The 17,392-nt window shown below is 36.1% G+C and overlaps 1 long non-coding RNA gene across 1 annotated transcript; it reads right to left on the reverse strand.

The window, feature by feature from the left end:
- Window positions 1–6,184: 6,184 nt before the first annotated feature.
- LOC118761758 lies at window positions 6,185–16,828 on the reverse strand. The gene is made up of 3 exons (XR_004997618.1): window positions 16,627–16,828; window positions 11,042–11,043; window positions 6,185–6,198 (listed from the first exon to the last, which is right to left on the reverse strand). It is a non-coding gene; the product is annotated as an uncharacterized LOC118761758 (long non-coding RNA).
- Between the last annotated feature and the right edge of the window lie 564 nt (window positions 16,829–17,392).

Consider the following 17,392-nt stretch of genomic DNA (forward strand, 5'->3'; position numbering starts at 1 on the left):
AACCAGTGTTACCTGCCCTATATATATATAGAAGTAAAGACCAGAATAGGATACAAAGAGTTTGTGATAAAACAAACAAGGTGAACAAGACCGACAAATATCAAGGAACGATGTTTGTAAAAGCCACAACCCATTGAGAACTAGCCCGAAGATTTGGGAAAGCTCTGGATCGTTGAAAAGCCAGGGAGCTCCATCAGATTACAATTATGTAGGACGTACCTCTTTGAGAATACTACATGAACCAATGATAATTGCACGGTGTGTAAGATTAACCATGGCATTAATTGTAGAACTCGAAATGTAGTCTGCAGCTTAAGGTGCTTAGAGTGTGCTTGCAAAGACAAGAACATGATATTAAAAGGTGAGACATCTAAAAGCATTGCGGAGAGACTAAATAGACATTTGAGACAATATGACGGCAAAAAACACTCCTCCATAGTCTACAAAGATGCCAAAGGCCAACATGGAGGCACACTGGGTCAACATTTTATCCAAGCACACGAAATACCCAACACTCAGACAAATACAGCAATACGTCCTCATAAATGAAACATCCCTAATACTAAATAGGAAATATACGTAGAAGGTAGTCATACCCCAATACCAACAGTTTATATATACACAGGTAGAGTTGTTAGTAGGCTGTTATGTAGATGTGTGTGTGTGTGTGTGTGTGTGTAAAAATGGATATGTAAGTAAACAGATAGATAAATAGATAGATAGATAGGTTCTTAGGGTGAATTTTAGAAAACCTGGCCTGATACGAAAAAGAAAATGAATAAAAATCCCCTCGGAGAATTCAAAAGCGTGCAAATAAGTTCCGTAGATATCAATATGTCAATATAGGGGTTATAAACTTGCAAATATCTTATAATGTTGTCATTACTACTTTGTCGAACGTTTTAGTAGAGATATAACGAGAGAGAGAGAGAGTAAAGAAGAAAGACAGGGGTGAAAGAGAGAGTCAGAGGACAGTGAAAGAGATGTGCGTTTCTTAGAGTGAGACAATAAGTTTCATATGGGAATTTGAATATGCAAATAGAGAAATCTTTAATTAGGAAATAGATATATCATTTAAGACGCCATTTCCACCAATGGCGACAATTGGAGCAGAGGATTGTCACATTCATTTATATTTGTTATTTTAATAAATTCTACCCTTCTACTCTCTTTATATCCGCTCCCTCCCACCCCTCTCTCTCTCTCTCTCTCTTTCTCTCTCTCTCTTTCTCTCTCTTTCTTCTTTTCTTTATCGCCCCTTCTCTTTCGTTCACCCCCCCTCTCGCTCTTTCACCCGCCTTTATAATGAGTGTAATATTAAACTAATTTTAAAATAAAACAAACTGCTAAACCATTTAACTGCCAAGTGTTACAGCATCGTATTTCAGAATATTTAGCCAACTGTTGCGCGCCAGAAAATATGTTAGTTTGCAATTTTTGCATTGCTACGAAATGTACCAGCCATTTAAACAGATTTTTGCTTATGTACGTCATGTTAAAAGACTGCATATAACTTCGCACACACAAACACACACGAAGGTGGCGGGTATGTCTGTACCAGCGTTTATCGCGTTTCAGTGCAGAATCCGTTGGTTATTTTATTTGTTGCGGCCGTCATGATATCCGAGCCGACAACGTCGCGCCGTCTGACATTCTAGGTCTATCACAGTTAACCGAGTCCCAATGACTATATTTCTCGCGGCAAGGACACTGGTGACTACTATTACTGCGGAAGGCGGCGAGCTGGCAGAAACGTTAGCACGCCGGGCGAAATGTGTGGCCGCATTTCGTCTGCCGTTACGTTCTCAGTTCAAATTCCGCCGAGGTCGACTTTGCCTTTCATCCTTTCGGGGTCGATAAATAAAGTACCAGTTTCGCACTGGGGTCGATGTAATCGACTTAATCCCTTTTTCTGTTCTTGTTTGTCCCTTTTGTGTTTAGCCCCTTGTGGGTAGTAAAGAAATATATACATTTATTTGTGAAGGCGCGTGGCTTTGTGGTTAACTTATTCGGCTCATGATCGTAAGGTCATGAGTTCAATTCCCAGCGGCGCATTGTATCCTTTATTTCACGTTACTCCAGTTTACTCAGCTAGCAAAAATGAATAGTACCAAAAATGAGTAGTTCCTGTATTTCAAAGGGCCAGCCTTGTCACATTCTGTGTTACGCTGGATCTCCTGATAGCTACGTAAAGAGTACACCTGTCTGTGGAGTACTCAACCACTTGCACGTTAATTTCACGAGCACGCTATTCTGTTGATTGAATCAACTAGAACCATCGTCGTCGTAAGCGACGGAGTACCAATAGTAAATATTTATATAGATATATCTTCTTGGGACACAAGGTTATGTTTCTAGTACTCAGTGCAATGAAATAAGTTGTGTGATGCCTTCGTAAGTTAAAGCAAATGTAGGCAGAATTAATAGAAAAGGATCGCTTTTATACGAAGCCAGTAAAGTGTGGGAGCTAACACCGGGAAGTAATGAAAGGAGCCGCCCCCCTACTACAGCCACCACAAAAAAGACTAAGAATTCTTTCTCTCGGTATTCTTCTTCTTTCTTGAGACAGCATTCACCCGGGGTGGGTTGAGCTGGCTTCATTCATCCTCAATGCTGCATCTCTCACAAACGCCGACCAGACCTGGCGATTTGAGGCTAACTACTGCGTGATCTCCAACCACTCCTTATTCCAGCGGCGAATGCCGTAGATATGGGGGCCTAGGTTGGGTTCCAGATCAGCCGTGACTGTCATCAGCCAGGTTTTTTGTTCGCCAATCCTGAAGGGGAGCTGAGGCAATTGCTTCGTAGATGAATTCTCTCGGTATTGAGTAACTATGATGAGGCTTCTTTTGTTGTTGGACTCTAATGAAGGTAGTACATCAGTTATTTTTAATGTATTGCAACGAGTACTAGAAACACAAGCTTGTATCTGAATATGTTGCGTATGTGTGTGTGTTTGTGTGTGTGTGTGTGTGTGTTTGTGTGTGTGTGTGTGTGTGTGATGGACTTTCCTATCGAAGACGACGTATCAGTGTTCAACATTTGCCGGAAGACCTGCACAAAATGATTTGTTTATAGCGATCAAAAGTATGTGCTGTACATTGGTCCACTCTCTCCATCAAATCGACGTTGCCTGAACAGGTGCACGATGTACCACGCGTCAGGTATTGAAGTGATAGCAGTGACGTGAGACGAAGAGTTTTGCTCCAAGTCAAATTTTGCCAAAAGGTTGGCGATACCTGCTCAGAGACCTACGCAGAATGTGTGTGTACATGTGTCTTTACATTATATCATATATTTAAACCCATCAGTGGACTACAGTAGTCAATACATCCTTCCTCTTTTCAGATATATATATATATATATATATATATATATATAATATATATATATATATATATATATATATATATATAATGTTTAGAGCATTGCACTCACGATCTTGAGATTGTGGTTTCAGTTCCTAAACCAGATGGTGCGTTGTGACTTGGAACAAAACACTTCGTCTCACGTCTCTGCGATCACTTCGATACCTGTCGCGTGGTATATCGTGCACCTGTTCAGGCAACGTCGATTTGATGGAGAGAGTGGACTGCTACTCTAGGCCGATGAAGGACAACGATCCTGAAACACGGTGTCCCTAGATGCAGTTCCGGCGGCCGGGGGTGTTTGTCTCCCCTTCGTATATGTATATAAGGACACAGGGAAAAAAATGTGTCAAAGCTATCAGGAGGCGTTCGATGCTTCCTAGGGCTATACAGCGGTGGTGTACCCCCTACTGTCACTTTCTTGTTAGATTGACAGTATACAACCATTCTATCGCCCCACCACCGTACATGTCTCTACGAGAGATTTAGAAATTCAATATTTCTTATTATATATATATATATATATATATATATATATATAATATATATATATATATAGATATATATATATATATATATATATATATAAATAATAAATATTAGGGAATATATCCAAATTTACAGGGAAAAAAATCAGATTTAGGATTAAATCCAATTTTATAGTAAAATATTATAAAATATTATTTGAGACAAAACCACTATTTTGCAAAACAAACAAGGAAAGACTTAATCAATACATAAATTTAATAAATAGTCAAAAAACCGCCACTACAATCGTTTCTTGTCTTGATCGACAATCTTCAGGTGGACTTCCAATCTAAAAAATCAAAATTTAAAATATAAAAATAATACTTTTAAATAATTAAAGTATAAATGAAAAAATATAAGTATATAATCCATATATAACCTATATATAATCCATATCGAAAATATAGACTAATTACCACGAATTCCCTAAAAAAACCATGATAAAACAAAACTCTTAAAAACATATAACGATAAAATCTCCCTTTGCTAAACTCTATAACAAACCTATAAAGTAAACCCCCTAACCTAAACATTCACACACAAATACACACACGTAAACCACAGACTCACGACTTATACACATACCTATACTAACTTATAAACCTCAATATACACCAAAACCCACTCCCTCCCCACACAGACAAATTAACACATACATCCCAAAACCTAAATAACAAACCCATATACACATTCACACACAAAACACACACTCACACGCAAAACACTCACACACAAAAGATACATATACTCCCTCACATATACGCCTATACATACTCACTAAAACTCGACATATACAACAATACTTACACACCCACAAAAAACATTATATACATTTATGAGCTTTAACTCACCTTAGCATCTCTAACAAACAACTTGCAGTAACCCAATCCCATTCTCTATGCCTACCTCACTACTACACTATTCCATTCACATTCCAAGCAACGCTAGTCCACCACCCGGTTATTCACGTGGCAAAACGAACACCACTCAAAAATTATGAATGAAACAATGTAAAAAAATAACCAACACCTAAAATAGACAAAATACCACGAATTACCTAAAAAAAAAAAAAAAACCATGATAAACCAAAACTCATAAAAGCATATAACGATAAAATCTCCCTTTGCTAAACCCTATAACAAACTTATATAGCAATCCCCCTAACCTAAACATTCACACACAAAAAACCCACACGTAAACCACAGACCCAAGACTTATACACAAACCTATACTAACTTATAAACCTCAATATACACCAAAAACCACTCCCTCCCCACACAGACAAATTAACACATACATCCCAAATCCTAAATAACAAACCCAAATACACATTCACACACAAAACACACACTCACACGCAAAACACTCACACACAAAAGATACATATACTCCCTCACATATACGCATATACATACTCACTAAAACTCGATATATACAACAATATTTACACCCACACTCATACAGATAAATAAATTAATTATACAATAAAAACTCACAACCATCTCATTGATTAAGTCTTTCCTTGTTTGTTTTGCAAAATAGTGGTTTTGTCTCAAATAATATTTTATATATATATATATATATATATGGCCCAGAGCAAGCTATAAGAAGTTACACAAGCACTCAGCTCGGAGTTCACTGCTTCTTATAGCAGAAACATTTGTAAGCTATTGTAGATGATTAAATGACTCTTGTTCTCGTAACTAATACATCTGGCTGAGTGTGTTGTGTGTGTGTGTGTATGTGTGTGTGTGCGCGCGCGCCTGCATGTGTGTGTGTATGTGTGTGTTTGTGTGTGAGTGTGTGTTTGTGTGTGCGTGCGTGCATAAAACACATATCAAGTAGAATAAGACAGTAGCTAGAAATTCCTGGTGACGGAACGGAAATGAGATGATGCAATATTCTTGCTATTACTTGCAGCGAATTTATTACGCAATGGGTGGGGAAAGCGAAATAATTCTAAACAGAACTCGACACTGCGTCACAGAATCGGTTCAGCGGAGAGAGGTAAGGGCGGGAGATTACATCTTACCGAATTAAAGCTAGTTGTATTTCGATTGTGAAACACTTAAGGATTAAAATCGTTTAATAAAATTATTGAAGTGAAAACAAACTTTAGAAGTTAACATGTAGATAATTTTTAAGTAAATGTTCAAATGTTATTAAAACGAACAAAACAAAGGAAACAAAAACATGGTAAAAAACAACACTCGATCCCCTTAAAAAATTAAAAAGTATTTTCTCACAAGAATCGTGAGATTTTTGTTTGATAGGCGGGAAAATCCTTCAACTAGAACAGAAACTACACGAAAATATTTTTGCACCGTTGCGATTAAGAAAAAAAACAGCCATTGGAATGCAGACGGGGGGGGGGTAGCTCACATTACACCGCAAGAAGCATAGCGTCGGTCTCTGGTGCATATATTCGTCTCTGGACGCGACGCTGGTCTGTCCCAAGATTACTCATTTTTACCAGCTGATTGGACTGGTGCAACGTAAAATGAAATTCTTTGCTTAAGAACACAATGTATCACCCGGTCCATGAATCGAAACCACAATATTACGATACCCTTTGCACTTCCACCACACTAGGAGATACACTTAGAGTAAATTTCAACTGTGCCAATAATATAAGGTCTTCCGATAAATTGTCATATCAATCTGTATGTATACGCATTGGTAGATTCGAAGTCAGTAGATTGGTAGCCGGTAAATTTACAATACGTTGTCAATGATTTTAACCCTTTGCTTGTCTTATATATGTGTACCACATGTGATATACAAGACGTTTCCCATGTGTTCATGTATCATATATAAAACACATTCCCATTTTTATTTTCAACCACCAGAGTAACTTGGGATTTCAAGAAATAAAAGCTTTATATTAGAATCTATAAAACAGCGGATAACTATGAGTCTAAGAAGCACGAACGTTTAGGACAAACTTATGCAAACGCTTAAAACAGACAAAGAGTTAAATGCAATGATAGCAATTTGCGTTTGACAGAATTGACGGCCTCTATAAGTAAACTGAAGAGGGACTTATCTCAATAATATTGTTAATATAATGTCAATATAAAGATATTCATACTGACAACAATCTGCTTAAGGCCGGGTTTCATGACTGTATCGCTCAAAGAAAATAACAATGAGGAAATCCCACTTTCGAAAGTTTTGCAATAAGAAAGATTTGCTAATTATATCTATTCTGTATAGGTTTCCTTCACATCTCTATAATTCATTGTTTTTCTAACGGACGCAACAAAACGTTGGGACAAGGCTTTAAGCGTTGCAGTTAATTTGGAGGAAATTAGCTTGCTAGAAATACCAACCCAAACAATTTCCAGTCACATTCCACAATCTCTAAGAAAGACATAGCACAATGTGCTCCTACGTGCACTGCCCCTGAGAAAATGCCTGGCTTGTCATGAGTGAAGCGTCTTTGATTATAGATTCCTTCAGCAAAACTGAAGTGAGGTTAAATTCCAGTAACAACAATGGGATACTAGTTAAAGGTTGCTTTTAAAGTTTCATAATGACTTACCCCAACAATGAAGCCAGCACGTGGTCACCTGATGTGCCAGGAATAGCAGCCAATAAATCCCTGAAATTACACTCTACTGCTTAAAACAATAGGAAAGAGTACATTAGATGATGTAGTCCAAGATACCTGACAGAATGGGACGGTTAGAAATGGAATGCTTTTGATCATAAAGGCACTCGATCAGAGCTGACCTACTACTACTACTACTACTCTTTCCATTAAGAAATAACTGTTTCTAATAAAGGCACAAGACTAGCAGCTTTAAGAGAAGATAAGTCGATTGCATCGAACCAGCACTTCATTTCTACTTTATCTTATCAACTCCAATCTCAGAATCGAATCTCAGAACGTAGAGCCAGAACAAATACTGCGACGATTCTGACAGCTATTCCTCATCAACTTACTACATGTACATAGTACATTTTCTTGGTAGGAAAATCACGTTTTATGTGATTTTAGTGTTTCAATATATTTATTGTCTAATCTGTTCGTGAAAGGAGAAAAGGGTTTGTACTTCTGTCAAGACAAATTGAAATTTTCGAAAAAGAAAAAAAAAGCATAGAAAATTTTTTTTTTCGACACTTTGTTTCTATTCCATATGAAAGTTATCGAGGGTGGATAGAGAGGGTGTGGTATGTCACATGTGACATACAAAAGGTGTTTATTGGTGAATAGAGTATGTTAGTAGGTTATAGTATCTGGAAAGTACCCCAAAATACACGTTGTTGAGGTTTAGACCTAGGTTAGCTGGAATAAAGTGAACCTACATTCGAACGCGATGCCGTCGTACTTATACAATATCTCTATCTGAGAGTTTCTACATCATCTGTGTCCTTCGTTCCTTTACGATGGCAAGGAATGAATATTTGAGGAAGATTTAATTGCTATTTCAAGCAGAAAAATATACTTGATTGTATAAAGCCGGATGTATTCATATGTAACAGAACGTTGTCAGATGTGACTTTCTCACCGGTCTCCTTGCTCGATAATCGTCTGCCTCCGATAAAACTGTCGTTTTCCTACAACAAAACTATCGTTTTTCGAAACCCTAACGATTCTGTCAATTCACAAAACTTCAACTAAAGTAAAAATTGTTTCATGTATAGACAAGGCTTCAAATTTAGTGGAGATAAATGATAATCGATACCATCGATGCCGGATTGCACTGGTACATTAAATGATCGACTTTAGTGAGACTTGCACTGTAAACAGAACAAATACCTATTTCTTTACTACCCACAAGGGGCCAAACACAGAGAGGACAAACAAGGACAGACAAACGGATTAAGTCGATTACATCGACTCCAGTGCGTAACTGGTACTTAATTTATCGACCCCGAAAGGATGAAAGGCAAAGTCGACCTCGGCGGAATTTGAACTGAGAACGTAACGGCAGACGAAATACTGCTACGCTTTTCGCCCGGCGTGCTAACGTTTCTGCCAGCTCGCCGCCTTTTTATTTTTTAAAGTAGGCTTTCCCGTACGCGTAGGACTCGAACTTATATCCCTTTGTTAACGTGACTAAATGTGTTACCGATTAGACCAGTGAACCAGTCTGTCCATCACGCAAAATACCATCTACCAAATTTCACTTATTAGGCTTTAGCTGACGCGCGACTAAGATAGAAAAATACATTTCTTTTATTTTTTTCTTCTTTTTGCCTGAAGTGTAATATTTTTAAAGAATATAGAAAGCAGGACGTTGTGATATTGATGCAGTTCTCTAAATCATTAATAATGGTAAAAGAGATTTATCAGTTTCAACAGCTACTTTTGTTTTGGTGAGAAACGAACAGCAATTTGGCGGGGTTTTTTTTTCTCCTAATTTTCGTATGAGAAGTGGGGAAAAGAAATGGGAAAGAGAATTTTGGTGAGAGTGACACTTGTATAGTTCACAGACGGAATTTCATTTCTCCTCAGATTGGCACGACCAAATGTCAACATAAGTACAGGTTTAAGAACACTGTGAAGTTGATGGACACATTTCTGTAGGAAATGTAGAAATACAAAAATATGTAATAAAATGAAACAGGCATAAAAAAAAAATTACACGGTTGATCCGACCCTTAATACTGCTTTTCTCTTATTTCCTATGTGTGACTAATTCTTGAAACATCAGAAAGTACTTGAATAATCAGATGTTAAGTCAAGACTGAGAACTATCATCCATCTCTCTCTCTCTCTCTCCTCTCTCTCTCTCTCTCTCTCTCTCTCTCAGCAAGCCAATGAAAGAACGGAAATGGTGGGTTCCCTTACAAAATATGAGATGTCGTAGATCTGATTCGAAATGATTTGAAAAATAATATAACAAAAAATGAAAACAAGAAGATTTGGAATTTCAATGTTAAATTCTTATATTTTAATGGCCTTCTTGATTTCTTCCTAAATACTTCCTTGTGTGTACATTAGTTTCTTTTTCTTTTCTTTTTTTCTCACATTATCGATGTTGAGACAAAAGAGTAAGCTGACTTCCAAACCCGATGGCCCTTAGGGACTTCACTGAAAATATTTTCTTCGTGTAATTTAGTCGAGAACCTACTATTATTACTTAGTGTAAGTCAATCGAGAACCTACTATTATTTCCTACGCTATACACTCTGAACGACTTAAAAAACGTCACTATTATCCATATTGACGCCTTCACCATTGGTAGGAATCGAACTATGTATACGTGATCCGAATAATTTGCAAAAAAATGTACACGGCTAAAAAAAAATGCTCAGAGGACCAGGATCGGACGATGTTATTAAACCGAGCTTTAGATTAAATCTAGCACTCAGTGATATGAGTGGTCTATCCATCGGGCTTCCGTACTGTTTCCGTCTCCTAGTTTCTGTCTCACTAGGCTTCGATTGGCCCGAATCTACAGTAGAAGACAAGTGCACAGTGAGCATGAAACCTAAATAACATAGTTGAGAAGCGAATCAATTTAACCCTTCAACCATATCTGCACAACACAGCTGAAGTAGAGTAAAGCACTAAAAGCTGAGGGCAACTAATAACGTTCAGCGTCGACAAAGTTTGACAAATGATTTTATAGAGTGAGAAAGCAGGGTAATTAACTTGGGGTAACAAGCAGGAATTGAAACCAGCTCCCCCAAAATTTACTTCTTAGTTTATGCTACTCGACTCCTTTGAATGTTACCAACTATAAATCTAAGTTGCTGGCTGAATTCTTTGACATCCATTTTTCATATCCGGCTCATTAGCTTAACTGAACGTGGACTGGAAGGGTTGTGAATAAAAGGAATACCGGATGGACCCCCTTCCATCGGGCATGAAATTACTTGTCAGTCAATGGACGCTCGGCTAAAGATGGACACTTCTGTATGCGTGCGCGCGCACTCACACACACATAAACACACACACACGCACATACACACGCACAGACACACACACACACACACACGCACACACACACACACACACACATACACAGAGACGTGTTCCCGCTGCAATCATAAGACGATAAGAAAACAGATTAAGGGGAAAAATTGAAATAAAATCTGGCACTGACAGGGACAATTCCCAAATAGACTTCCAGCTGTTGTTAGTCTACTGCTACTGCTGCTACTACTGCTACCAACACCACCACTACCACTACTACCGCTTCTGTTGCTAATGCAGCTAATGATGGTCATAATCATGATGTAGCCCCGTTTCATACATTACAGAGTTGAGGTTCACTTTGTGTCACTCCTACAACCTGTGGCAACCATATTTTACGTCAAAACAACCACATTTCCTCTCTTATCCTACCTTAAGCATAAAACTTGTATTCTAACAAATCTAACTGGCACTATTAATTAAAAGCAACTAAGCGACCTGAGTCAACGGTTTACATGCGACCGCTGGTTGAGTACAGTTCTCATTATTTCATATCGATACAGGCGGCGAGCTGGCAGAACCGTTAGCACGCCGGGCAAAATATTTAGCGGTATTTCGTCCGTCTTTACGTTCTGAGTTCAAATACCACCGAGGTTGACTCTTACTTTCATCCTTTCGGATCGATAAAATAAGTAACAATTGAGCACGGGGAACGATGTAATCGACATTTGTCTCCCTTCAAAATCGCTGACATTATGCCAAAGTGATAAAGGATTATTATATATCGTTAAAGGTGCTATGTTGGCAGAACAGTTAGCACGCCGGACAAAATGCTTAACAGCATTTCTTTCCGCTTTACTTTCTCATTTTAAATGCTGCTGAGGCTGACTTTGCCTTTCATCCTTTAGGGGTTGATAAAATAAGTAGAAGTTCAGCACTGATGCCCATGCAATCAACTAGACCCTCTCCTCGAAATTTCAGGTCATGTGAAGTAGAAAGGGTTATTTCATATAGTTTATATTATAGGCATAAGACCTGAAATTTACATTGACTCCGGTGTGCAACTGGTATTTATTTCATCGACCCTGAAAGGATGAAAGATAAAGCTGATCTCGTCGGAATTTGAACTCAGAACTTAAAGACGGACGAAATGCCGGTAAGATCGCCGCCTTAGAATTATGACATATCGTTAACGATTTCGGTAAAAATATTAAACACTACCATATCCCATTTTGACTCCCGGCCACCCAGTTAATCTTAGAATTTTAACCTAAACGAACGAAAATTATTATTTGCTAAAACGGGTTCATTGTGGCTCAAAGAAAGAAATGTAAGATGTTGAAAGTGGCTTTCCCAGTTGTGAGCCCATTGGAATTGTTATATGATTAATTCGTCATATAACAGATATCATAATAGGACAGACATCAGTAAGAAAGTAGGGAAATGGAAACTAAACAGATCTACATACATAGAAAATCTGTTGGGAAAATACAAAACAATAGAGACATAGAGAGAGAGAGAGGGAGGGGAGGAGAGATGTATGTATGCACACACACACACATATATATATATAGGCATATACACATACATGCACTCACACACACAAGCATATATGTACGTACGTGTACACACATACGTACAGCTATGCACACGGACATGTAGATGGTGGAAGAAAGAAGACTGGAACGGAAATATGTGTCAAGTCCTTAGTACCGAATTTTTCTCTACCATTTCACACCATCTGACCAACCACCTGTGACGACTTCTAACAATGATTCACTTAAAACTGAAAGAAGCAACTGAAAAAGCAATAACTAGGTCCTAATTATTATTATGGGTAAGGATTGTTAGGATGGACGGAAGACTTAAGTGGAGATGATGCGTGGAAGAGATGGCTTGGTGACGATGGAGACGAGATGATGGAGAAGGCATCGAAAATACAAATAGAAGAGATACGCAGATAGAGGAATCTAAATATGGGCATATAGAGCATATATTATATATATGTGTGTGTGTGTGTGTGGTGTGTATATATATATATATATACATATATATATACATCTATATATATATATATACATATATATATATATATACATATATATATATATATATACATATATATATATATATATATACATATATATATATATATATATCTACATATATATAATATATATCATATATATATATATATATATACATATCTATATATATATATAACATATTATACATATATATATATATATACATATATATATATATACATATATATATATATATATATACTATATATATATATATACATATATATATATAATATATATACATCTATATATATATACATATATATATATATATTATAAATATATATAATATATATTAAATATCTATATATATCTATTACATATATATATATATATATATACACTATATATATATATATATATATATATATATATATATATATACATATATATATATATATATACATAATATATATATATATACATATATATATATATATATCATATATATATATATACATATATTATATATATATAATATATATATATATATAATATATATACATATATATATATATATACATATATATATATATATATATATATATATATACAACACATATATATATATATACATATTATATATATACATATACATACTTATATATATATACATATACATATAATACATATATATATATATACATATATATATATACATATATCTACATATATATTATATACATATATACATATACATATATATATATATATACATATACATATATATATATACATATATATACATATATATAATATACATAAATATATATATATAATATAATATATACATATACAAATACATATATAGATAGCTAGATAGATAGATAGAAGATAGATAGATAGATAGATAGATAGATAGATAGATAGATATAGATAGATAGATAGATAGATAGATAGATAGATAGATAGATAGATAGATAGAGATATACATGGTGCATGCAAAGTATTAGCAGAGGCTCCGTGAAGGAAAGAAAGGTAGTTTTACGTTTCAAACAATTTCTTCGTCAGAAACAGGAGACGGAAGAAAGTAAAAATCATGGATTGTTGCCGTTTGCAATTGTATCCCAATATAATGAATGGTGGAAGTATTATTAACCATAGCAAAGAATTAATTTTAGTACCGTTTTTGATGCATAAAAGACGCATGGGTGTATTAGACGACTCCATTTTCAGCACCGCATATTCAGGAGAAAAACGTAGTGTTAGCAACAGCTCTGCGAGTGACTGAAGATTTATTAAATTTTAATCTAGATAACATTATGTCCCCACTCATTAGATTTAGATAATCTTAACACTAAATTCCTCATCTTGGTTTGATCTAGTGTCAAAGTTTACCAAGAAGTTTTCCAAAGAGCTGATATCAAACACCATATAACTACATACTTATAGGATTAGATATATGAAACACGAGAGCGCTTGATTGGCTCTTTTCTAGACTACAACGAATCTATGCAAGCAGAGTCTACGAAATTTTCTGTACAACAGCGACAACAGTCCCCATATCTGTCTGCCGTAGAAAATTTCAACAAACGTGTTCAGATCACATCCTCAAATCCCACTCCCCACTGGACAAAGGTTCCATGCAATGAAATAGTTCAATAATTGAATCATAAAGTGACGAACCCTCCAAGTATCAATCTGTACAATGTGAGTATTTACTGTCTCGAGCAGCTTTGTAGTTATCTAGCGTGGCTCGTAATAAGAAGGGTACAAGCTAGCCTGCTGCTTCTGAGATATATTTTTAGGTACGACCAACAACAACGGGAATATCATTAACAATTGTAACATGGATAACAACATGCTGAGACATATTCAATGACAAAACTCAACATACTTTAAATATCATACCGATTCCTTTCTTTCATGCAAAAGAAAAAAAATACAGTTAAAACAGTTAAAATATATGGGAAGAGACATAACAGATGAAGTGATCCTTACTGTTGTCATTATTGTACAATATTTTTCATGTGTTGTATGGGCATTTTTACAATATTGTCAAGCAATAAAGCGCGTGTGAATCTCACTCACTCTAGTCACGTTCAACTTTATTCAAGTTCTTCGTGGATAAATGATAATGTGAAAAATGTACATAGTTCCCGCTTTTATTCTTTTTCTAAGAAAGTGGGCGGAATTAAATGGTGTGGCCTGTGAAACTTTGTCCACTAGTATCAGTGACGTAGACGATGTGAAATATCTGTAGAATGGAATGATGTAAAAGCTGGGTGGACTGCTGACTCGGCTATTCAGGAGCTCACATATACCCAGGCACTCGTGCGACAAATAGAATTCCATTTTCCTTTTTAAATTTCTCTTTGTCTTTTTTTTTTATTTCTTCAATATGTATTATCAATGGTATCCATCAAAAGGTAATAACATTGAAGAAGGCGGCGGGCTGGCAGAAACGTTAGCACGCCGGGCGAAATGCGTAGCCGTATTTCGTCTGCCGCTACGTTTTGAGTTCAAATTGCGCCGAAGTCGACTTGCCTTTCATCCTTTCGGGGTCGATTAAATAAGTACCAGTTACGCACTGGGGTCGATATAATCGACTTAATCCGTTTGTCTCTCCTTGTTTGTCGCCTCTGTGTTTAGCCCCCTTGTGGGCAGTAAAGAAATAGGTAATAACATTGAAGTGGTTGAACAAAAATAAATCAAAATTTATACATTTCCCAAAGTTTATGCGAAGAATCTGGAAAAATATTCAGTTAAAGCAAGATTCGGAACCGGATCTAGAGGCTCGGTTCTCCAGGAATTTACAAACATCCTGTATTCTTTAAAACATTTGTATTCTATAATAGCTTAAGATCATCCCAATCGAGAATACGCGACCGACAGCAAAAATAGGTCAGAGATATGCCGGCTTTTCTAAATTTTAACACGTGGTTTCTTTTCTTTTCTTCCTTTTTATCTATTTTTTCTTTCTTTCTTTTTTACTAGCAGACATGTGCAGGAAAGCAGAAAGTGTGCTGAGCCGGCAAAATATAACGTTCAGTAGAAATATATATATATATGCGTGTATGTGTGTATCATGGGTGTGAATGCATATATGTATGTATAATCGTGGAGGATTTTTTTTTTTTGCCATGTAAGAACAGAAGTCGGATATATTATCTTTCCTTGTATTGTTTCTTATTTATTATGAATTGATCGAAAAAATAAAATGTCGCACTTCTGCGACCTGATTGCTGAAGCAGCTCTACTGTAGCACTGTGTGAACGATCAGTTTGCAGAAGTGAAAGAACATTTTTATAGCCCTTTATAGACCGAGCTATAAAGAAATAAATGAAATGTGAATATAATTAGTTTTGGTTCTAAGATGACTTAAAAATGTCGCCCACAATGTAATTGCTCCAGTTTCAAGACATGGCTCAGATCAAGCCATTTTCCGAAAAAAAAAAAGAAAAAGAACATTCAATATTGAAGTGCGTGCGCGTGTGTGCATATATGTGTGTGTGTGTAACGAACGAATTAGTGATATGGAGACAAAGCAAGTGACAATAAATTAATAAATAGTTAAATAAAAATGGATGAATGAGTTCTACGAAAAAGTAAAGGAAAGAGAAGACAGAAGACATGTGTGTGAACATGGAATGGAAGAATTCTTTAAATGAGGAAAGAAGACGTTGAAGATTGATGAAAAGTAAAGTCTATAGATTAAAGAAAGAAGGAATAGTTTAAAAGTAAAAAGGTGATTTAAAATAAAGAAAAGGAAGAGGACTTTGGAGAAAATAAATGGCAAAGAAGGAAATAAAAACTGAGACATGTTACTTACTCATTTCTTGAAGAAGAAATGAATGTTCCTTGGTCTGGAAGAATTTGATCTCCGAAGGAATGCTACCAGTTAAGATCTGTACTCAACCCGGTTGAGTGCAAGACTGGTCTGTTACCTAAACTGGTTCCTTACTTATAAACGTTCGAAAATTTCAGAGAATCGCACCAGAGGGCGCTGAAGAAGAAAAATCTTCACAAGGTCAAATTCAGAAAAAACAAGAAAAAATAATAAAATAATAATAATAATAACAACAACAACAATAATAATGTTAATCACGCCTTTCTATCCATCCATCAATCCAACACCACCAATACCCACCGCTACTGCCACTGTCATTGCCACCACTACCACATCCAGTTCGAAGAAGTAGGGGGAGAGGAGGGGGAAGAGGAGGAGAAAGAAGAAGAAGAAGAGAAGAAGAAGAAGAGAAGAAGGAGAAGAAGAAGAAGAAGAAGAAGAAGAAGAAGCAGAAGAAGAAGAAGAAGAAGTGGAAGAGGAAGAAGAAGACCACCTCCACCGTCAAATAACCACCCCCATCACTTCCCACTAACCACTAGAATCCCCTCCTCTCCACCTCCACCGCCATTTTCTCACTCTACTTCCTTTACATGTATACTCTTTCTTTCTTTCTTTCTCTCATTGTTTCTCAATCTTTCAATCTTTCACGTCTTTTTCTCCACCACCCCTCTCTCTCACTCTCTCCATCTTTCTATGGTCTCAACCTTCTAAATTTTCATTTTCCGCTCAGAAAACCTACAACAGCCAC

The sequence above is a fragment of the Octopus sinensis genome, unplaced genomic scaffold (assembly GCF_006345805.1).
Source record: "Octopus sinensis unplaced genomic scaffold, ASM634580v1 Contig17110, whole genome shotgun sequence".
NCBI lineage: Eukaryota > Metazoa > Mollusca > Cephalopoda > Octopoda > Octopodidae > Octopus > Octopus sinensis.